We start from the raw sequence: 8,676 nt of genomic DNA, 5'->3' as shown, positions 1-8,676 counted from the left end.
ACTATCACATAATTCACAATAAAACTTTAAAAAAATAAGTGTTCTATGTTTGTTTGTTTTCAAATTTTGTCCTATTCTCTTTTCTTGTTTTCAAGTCATGTTTATTGAGGTATCACTTGCTTATATAAAAATGTACCCCCTTTAGATATACAGTTATATGACTTTGAACAAATGCCTAGTCATGTAAGGTATGCCACATTAAATATAAAGAACATTTCCATCAACCCAAAAGACACTTCCCTAGCCCATTTATAATTAATCCCCTCAACCACTACTAGTCCCAGAAACCACTGATCTGTTTTCTTAACTTGGGACATGTTGTTATCAGGGACTAGTTCCTGGAAAAGGATATCGTGTTTGGTACAGAGTCATTAAAAAAGATGAAGAACCCTAATGAAATGAACTGACAACAGTGGTCACAACGATGAACTCAAACATAGCAACAACTATTGGGGTTGTTCATTCTGTTGTGCATAGGGTCCCAGTCGCTTGACAATATCTAAAAACAGCAACAACATAGTGTGGGTTTTTCCACAATAAATTATTTCAAAGTTTTGTTGTTGTTGTTTTTCTGAAAAGTTTTCATTTTGTAATATATTATACCTTTTATAGAAGCTAGCCTAATATGTGTTTCAATCCCATGTTACATGATTATTTTGTGCTTTAAAAGATTTTTAAAGTTTCAAAGATTCTCATATTACGTTTACTGATATTCTTATATTTGTTCTTTGTATGTAATGTTTCTTTAGTTTTTGTCTACCTTCTTAAATTTCTCTGAATCATTAATTTGTAGTAGTTTGAAAATAAGTATCAGTTATGTGTGTGCATATGTTTTGGCTTTCTATTTAGTCTGTTTGGGATTACAATTTTTTCATTCTTTGGCTGCACATATTTCATTATGTTTAGAAGACTTATCCTTTATCTTGTTGTTGTTGTTGTTGTCAGGTGCCATCTAGTTGGAACCGACTCATAGCAACCCCATGCACAGCAGAACGAAACAATGTCCGATCCTGGGCCAACCTCACTACCGCTGCCACACTCGATGCCATCAATGATGCCACCTGGCCAATCCATCTCATTGGGTGTCTTCCTCTTTTTCTCTGACCCTCCATCTTACCCAGCATAACATCCTTTTCCAGCAACTGTTCCCTCCGAACAATATGTCCAAAGTATGAAAGACAAAGCTTAGCCATCCTGGCCTCCAAGGAGCACTCTGGCTGCACTTCTTCCAAAACAGATCTATTGGTTCTTTTGGCAGTCCATGACACTTTTAGTATTCTTCTCCAACACCACAATTCAAAGGCATCAATTCTACGATCTTCCTTATTCACTGCCCAGCTTTCACATCCATATGAGGCTATTGAAAACACCATGGCCTGGGTCAGACGCACCTTAGTCCTCAAGCTGACATCTTTACTCTTCAACACTTTAAAAAGCAGTAAATTTGCCTAATGCAATATGTCATCTGATCTCTTGACTGCTGTTTCCGCGAGTGTTGATAGTTGATCCAAGAAGAATGAAGTCCTTGACAACCTCTATCTTTTCTCCGTTGATAAGAATGTTGTTTATTGGTCCCGTGGTGAGGATTTTTGTTTTCTTGACATTGAGATGCAATCCATACCAAAGGCTGTGTTCCTTGATCTTCATCAGTAAATGTTTGAAGTCCTCTTCACTTTCAGCAAGCAAAGTTGTAGCATCTGCATATCGCAGGTTGTTAACGAATCTTCCTCCAATCCTGATGCCACACTTTTCTTCATAGAATCCAGCTTCTCGTATTATCTGCTCAGCATACAGGTTGAATAAGTATGGTGAAAGAACACAACCTTGTCGCACACTTTTCCCAATTTTAATCTTATCCAATATTTATTCTATTGATCCAAATCTCTAGTATGTTGTTATTTTATTATTTGCTTTTTCTGATAGTTAAGCAACTTCTCTTAATCTATCTTCAAATTCCATTATTTTTTAAATCAACTGAATCAAGTGTATCAATAAGTCATTTTAAAGAATTCTTTATGAGGATAAGTCAAGCAGTATTGCAATATGAGCTCCATTTCATAGATACATGCACTTATCATAAAAAAACATTTTAAAACATGTGTCTGTGATCAGTGGAGAGTTGAAGACAAATTTTCTTAGTGATACAAGGGTGTTCAAAAGATTTGTGGAAAAATGTCTTAATCTCATTAGGATGCCTTCAAAAAGCAGGAGACTTTCAGTTCCAGGGGTAGAAATGATTTTGAGTAAGAAGTAATAACAAATTTTTAACAAAACTCAAGTGGACATCTTCCCAAATCATTGAATCTTTGGAGGAAGCTTACAGAAATGCTCTCTACATAAAACAATACATTTTAGATGGGTCAAACATTTTAAGAAATACTGGGGAGACCTCAAATATGAATTCAAGACAGACAGGTCAGCTCTGAAGGTTATGAAAACTGTATACTAGGATTCCAAATGGAAAACCTTGATAAAATTTTGCAGAGGACATAATACAAAAACTTAATAACATTATTAAGAAGTTTTATGAAAATGTGAAATGAAATTGGTGAGGAAAATCTAGCTAATAAAGTTGGCTAATGACTGTTATCCATCACAATACTTGATCATTCTTCAGCAGCAAGTACTATATTGTGAAGATTACCCTGTCTACCCTACAACACTGAACTTGTTCCTTCATACTTACATTTTGTTTCCAAAAACTGAGGAACATTTTAAAGGAGCATAATTTGAATCCCTTGAGGATACCAAAACTACCATTTTGACGTGGTGTAAATTGACAAGTGTGGAGTTCATCAGGTGAAGGTTAGAGAGATGGACACACTGTTTTCAGAATTATATAGACCTAGATATAGAATACATTAAAATCAATAGCTTCACATTTATATATTTTTGTTTAATTAAAGTTTCTATAATTTTGTAACAACACATTTTTAATTCCCCTCCTATTGTGTTTTTTTAATTTCTAGCCTTTGAATTTGTAAAAATAAACAACTATCAACTGAATTTCCCATCTATTTATTATTGCTGTCCATATTTTCTTCTGGATTCTTTAAGATATGAATTAAAGTTTTTCAAAACTTCTTGCCTTTAGTTCCAGTAATTATCTGAGACATCTCTGAGTCTAGATAGGTAGGATTATTTTTTTCTTGTAAGAGCTATTTTGGATTCTCCCCACACTTAGATTTGTGTGGTGTTTTTTTGTTTTGTTTTTATCTATCTTGTAATTTTGGATTAAATATAGACATTTTATGGAGAACAACAGAGATTAGGAAAAATAGTATCTGTATGTGAAAATGATCTGACACACATTCCTCCAACTAGTTCACTAGAGAAGTGAGTTGAGTCAGTTTAGTCAGAAGTTGAGCTAGGCTTATTTTTGTTGTTGTTGATATGATAAAATTCAACCTATTGTTATTGTTGTTGCTTTAGGCAAATCTGCTGATTTTAAAGACCTCTTTAAAGTGTTCAAGAGCAAAAATGTCAGTTTAAGGACTAAGGTAACTCTGACCCAAGCCACGGTATTTTCAATTGACAATGAATAAGGAAGATCTTAGAAGAATTGATGTATTTGAGTTATGGTGTTGGACAAGAATATTAAAAGTTCCATGGATTGCTAGAAGAACAAACAAATTTGTGTTGAAAGAAGTACAGCAGTGATTACATTTCCCCAATCCCTTCCCACTAATACAGTATTCTTCAGTCGTCAATAAACTTTCAGTGATAAGAAAAACAACGGTGTTAGTGTGTGAGTGTGAGGAAATTCAGAACTTGACCCTCTACTCTGGGCCAAAACAAGCAAGAATTATTAATTGAGCACAATGAATGAAAAAGATAATGATATTCTATCCTTGGAGTTATAGTTATTAGAAGCACGTGGGAGAGGGGAAAAGTGAGAATGGGATGAACTGGGAGAGGTTTGATGGCTGGAAGTCTAGTACACTTAGTTTTTATACTGCAAAAGCTCATTACCTTTCTTGTTGAGAAGATGGGTGCAGAAGTGAGCTTCTATTACATAGCAGGGGTCTCAGTTGGCAGAGAAACAACATTCTTCAAAATAACCTTTTTCTCCTGGCCTACAGTCTAAGGAATGTAAATGTTGGAGTCACGGTTGATCAAACCAGCAGAAAAGTCATTAAAGTTGGAGGTTTTGTGGAATCCAATAAAGCGATAGATGTTGTCCAAGTCCACTTTTAGATCATAGGTGTGGATGTGATACTGGTGCCACGTGCTTAATTTTTTGATGGACTCTTCAATGTATTTCAGACCATTCTCTTCTCACATGGCCTTGGTGCTGAACCATTCCAGTTCCCGAGGTTGGCTTAGAATTGAAATTTGCTATCAGCCCAAGGTCTTCACATAAACAGTGCACGATGAAATGGGCCACCCAGAGATAATTGTTGATTCCTTCAAAGGGTTTTTTTTGTTTTTGTTTTTAATTGTGAATTGAGTGAAAGTATACAGGACAGATCGTCAGTTTTACACTCAACAAATCACCTACTTTGTTTCATTACAGTGATTATCATCCCCTCCATGTACCATCAGTTAACAATATTTCTCTCTACTCACTTTAGCTCTTTTTTTTTTTTTTAAACATTCAGGCATAGATAATAATTTAAAGCACCAAAGGGCACATTCTGCAAGTCTGCCTCCTGGCCACCAGCTCTCAGTCCCTCTCTTTCCATGAATCTAGAGTCCTCAGCTGCTCCCTCTCTCCATGCCCCCACCTCTGCCTCCATCTCTCGTGTCGCTGCTTCTCTGATAGGGTACAGCATTCTGCTTGTTTTCTTCTCCTGCTACACTTCTGACAGTCACAATTAGTCATGATAACAATTACTCACTATTGAATCATAAGAATCTTATCCCCATCTCTTTTTACCAGACCCTTCTAGACACGATGAAAACTATTCAGTGGGGACTCAATCTTCTCCCAAACACTCTTAAACTAAACTCCCTCTTGAAACCTTGTAAGTCAGTCACTTTGAACCTTTATGGTGGTGGCTGGTGTTGGTTGTGTGCTGTGGAGTCGGTTCCAACTAATAGTGACACTATACAGGGTTTCTGAGGCTGTAAATCTTTACAGGAGCAGAATGCTTCATCTTTCTCCCACAGAACAGCTGGTAGTTTCGAACTGCTGACCTTGCAGTGCACAGCCTGATTCGTAACCACTACACTACCAGAGCTCCTTTATGGTGCTCCTCATTTAGATATGTCTAAGTTGCCCACCCCTATCTACTCTGCATACAGAGGGGATAGCACTGATACTTGATGTAAAGACTCCTTCCATCTCTGTTGGTATTTTGAGCTACTACCTCCATGAGTATAGCACCATCAAATTATAGCAATTCACCCTCATTTCCTTTATCAAAAATTGCTTTGTTTTTGTCTTCCTCTAGTTGAGTTCTGATTATCAAGCCATCAAGGCTCAGTCAAATGGGTACTACCTGCAAGATCAGGTGTTCTTGTTCATCTCTTCTCACTTTGTATCAGCCGGATGCTTCACTCTCAGCTGTAGCCCTCTGTAGCTATATTCTTATCCATGGGCTCAGGTATCACCAGGTCTCACCACACTTTGGAACAACCAGACTTTCCTCTTCTCTCTCTCAACTTCAGGTCAACAAGTCTATGGAAGGTGGTTAAACTCAGTCCATTTCTTCATTGCTGACTTTTTCCTTCTTCTACTCACAAGTAGACCATTGTAGCTGCCAGGAAGCTTACATACCTACTCATGTGGTTCCTTTGAATTTCAGTCTTGGAGGGAGGTTTGTCCTGAAGGGACTTGATTGCTTGCTTTGATGGTTTCCCAGAGAACATTGTATTAGCCAATCATACTGTCATTTTTGTTTTGGGTTTTTCCTGCTGAACTTTCTTTGAAGATGTATCTTCTGTTGCTCAAGCTGTTCTGGACTGGTCTGCTTATCCTTTCTAGTGGGAATATCCCACCTCAGAAGGTTCTGGATGGGGCTCAGGATTCCACTTAAAGTCCTATACATTGCAAAGGCTCCTCAAGAGGCTTATTTCACAGGGTGAGTTCTAGAACCTTTTTAGGTATTCCAATTCGTTGCAGACTAAAGACGGGCTTACAAGCTTTCTGTATTCATGTGTCCTGGCATTTCTTTCTATCCCACTCAAGTGTCTATTCTACAATAGTAGGCAAGGAAAACCAATATTCACAAGACTGCCAAGCATCTTAGTATTATTTACCCTCTTCAGACTATGCTGCGATCACTGTATATCACATAGCCGTTGTTTCAAGGTTGAGTATGCATCACTATTTACTTCTGTCCCATTTAGCCCATGTAAACCCATACTTATTCAACCTGTACGCTGAGCAAATAATACGAGAAGCTGGGTTCTATGAAGAAAAACATGGCATCAGGATTGGAGGAAGACTCATTAACAACCTGCGATATGCAGATGATACAACCTTGCTTGCTGAAAGTGAAGAGAACTTGAAACATTTACTTATGAAGATCAAAGAGCACAGCCTTATGTATGGATTGCATCTCAATGTCAAGAAAACAAAAATCCTCACCACTGGACCAATAAACAACATTCTTATCAATGGAGAAAAGATTGAAGTTGTCAAGGACTTCATTCTTCTTGGATCAACTATCAACACTCGCGGAAGCAGCAGTCAAAAGATCAGACAACATATTGCATTGGGCAAATCTGCTGCACAGGAACTTTTTAAAGTATTGAGGAGCAGAGATGTCAGCTTGAGGACTAAGGTGCATCTGACCCAGGCCATGGTGTTTTCAATAGCCTCATATGGATGTGAAAGCTGGACAGTGAATAAGGAAGATCGTAGAAGAATTGATGCCTTTGAGTTGTGGTATTGGAGGAGAATACTGAAAGTGCCATGGACTGCCAAAAGAACCAATAGATCTGTTTTGGAAGAAGTGCAGCCAGAGTGCTCCTTGGAGTCCAGGATGGCTAAGCTTCATCTCTCATACTTTGGACATATTGTCCAGAAGAAACAATCATTGGAGAAGGATGTCATGCTGGGTAAGGTGGAGGGTCAGAGAAAAAGAGGAAGACCCCTAACAAGATGGATTGGCCAGGTGGTATCATTGATGGCATCGAGTGTGGCGGCGGTAGTGAGGTTGGCCCAGGATCGGACATTGTTTCGTTCTGCTGTGCATGGGGTCGCTATGAGTCGGTTCCGACTCGATGGCACCTGACAACAACAACAAACCTGTCTCAGTGTTCCCCTATATACCTTGTTTTTCTACCCCCCCCCCTTGTGTATTGCCCTCACCAACACCCTAACTATGATATGTCTGACCCCTACTCACTTCACAGAGTCTTATCTGGAATTTTCTCATGGCAGGCATGACTTCAGCATTCATTCCCAAAACTTGAGGCCAGCATACAAACAGACCTGGTAATTAATCTCCATAATATCTCTGCTATAGGCTTTGTCTGTTCCCACACCACAGTTATATGGGACCTTAAGGTCCAGGGAAGCCATTGGAAAGCTCCCCCAAGGAGTACACATCTGTCCCATGAGAGTATATTCCTGTTCCCTTTTAAACTAGGGGTGCTGGCTGCTCACCATGTCCATTATCTCTTTGCAGGTATACCTTAAATTGGTCTCTGCAGGTTTTTTATTGTATTTACAGATTTCACAGAACACTAACTTGTTGGAGTACGTGAGAAAAGGGTCCTGAAACATAGCAGCATGAATAAGAAACATGTCACTGTTGGAGCCTTCATATTGGAATGTACTGAAGCCATCAAAACTCAAATTTGGCAACTCTTCTATACATTTGGGCTCATAGTTCAGGGTGGAGTGTTATAACATAGTCTTTATCCAGTGCCATTGATCCAGATATACAGGGCTTAGACTTTTTCACCTGAGGCAGAACCAGATACATCTGTTTGATGTTGTTGCTCAAGTGGGAACTTGCTGAGGTAGCCCTGGTGGAAGATGTTTGGGAGAGGATGGTGAGTAGGCTGGAGGGAGGGCAGGCTGAAAGATTGAGGTGAGAAGAGGAGAGGAAGCCAGGTGTACAGGTTAAACACTCAACTATCATGTAAGAGGGACCAGTCCCTGGATGAGGACACCCTGCTTGGCAAAATAGAGAGTCAGCAAAAAAAGAGGAAGACCCCAAAAGATGGATTGGCACAGTGGCAGCAGAAATGGGCTCAAGCTTAACACTATTGTGAGTATGGCACAGGACTGGGCAGTGTCAGATTCTATTGCATATAAAGTCACTATGAGTCGAAATCGATGCCACAGCACCTAACAATCACAAAAGGAGAAGAATAAAAATTCCAAAGGACAGCTCAAGAAGACATAGTCAATTATTGTACTGAAATATGCAAATACCTGTAGTTAGAAAACCAAAAGGGAAGAACACACTCACTCACCATTTCTCAATCTGAAAGAAATGAAGGAAAGAAAAGGAAAAAAAAACAAAAAACGAGCCTCAACATGCAATATTGAAGGATCCCATATTGAAGTCCTGCCATGGTGCTATAGGATAAACACTAGAATGCTAAACACAGGGTCAATTGTTCAAACCCACCAGCTGATCTTTGGAAACACTAGACAGGGTTGATATGAATCGGACATGATTCAATGGTACGTACAACAACAATGGGTAAAATACTTTATGATTCTGTAAGCATCAATAGAAGATGGAAGAAATACAAAGAGTCACTGTACCA

At 38.7% G+C, this 8,676-nt stretch overlaps 1 pseudogene; it reads right to left on the bottom strand.

Moving 5' to 3' along the window:
- Window positions 1-3,943: 3,943 nt before the first annotated feature.
- Window positions 3,944-8,039, bottom strand: LOC102839293 (annotated as a pseudogene).
- Window positions 8,040-8,676: the final 637 nt, after the last annotated feature.

The sequence above is a fragment of the Chrysochloris asiatica genome, unplaced genomic scaffold (assembly GCF_000296735.1).
Source record: "Chrysochloris asiatica unplaced genomic scaffold, ChrAsi1.0 scaffold00035, whole genome shotgun sequence".
NCBI lineage: Eukaryota > Metazoa > Chordata > Mammalia > Afrosoricida > Chrysochloridae > Chrysochloris > Chrysochloris asiatica.
The sequence above is the reverse complement of the archived record's forward strand: the minus strand, read 5'-3'. Positions and strand labels throughout refer to the sequence as shown.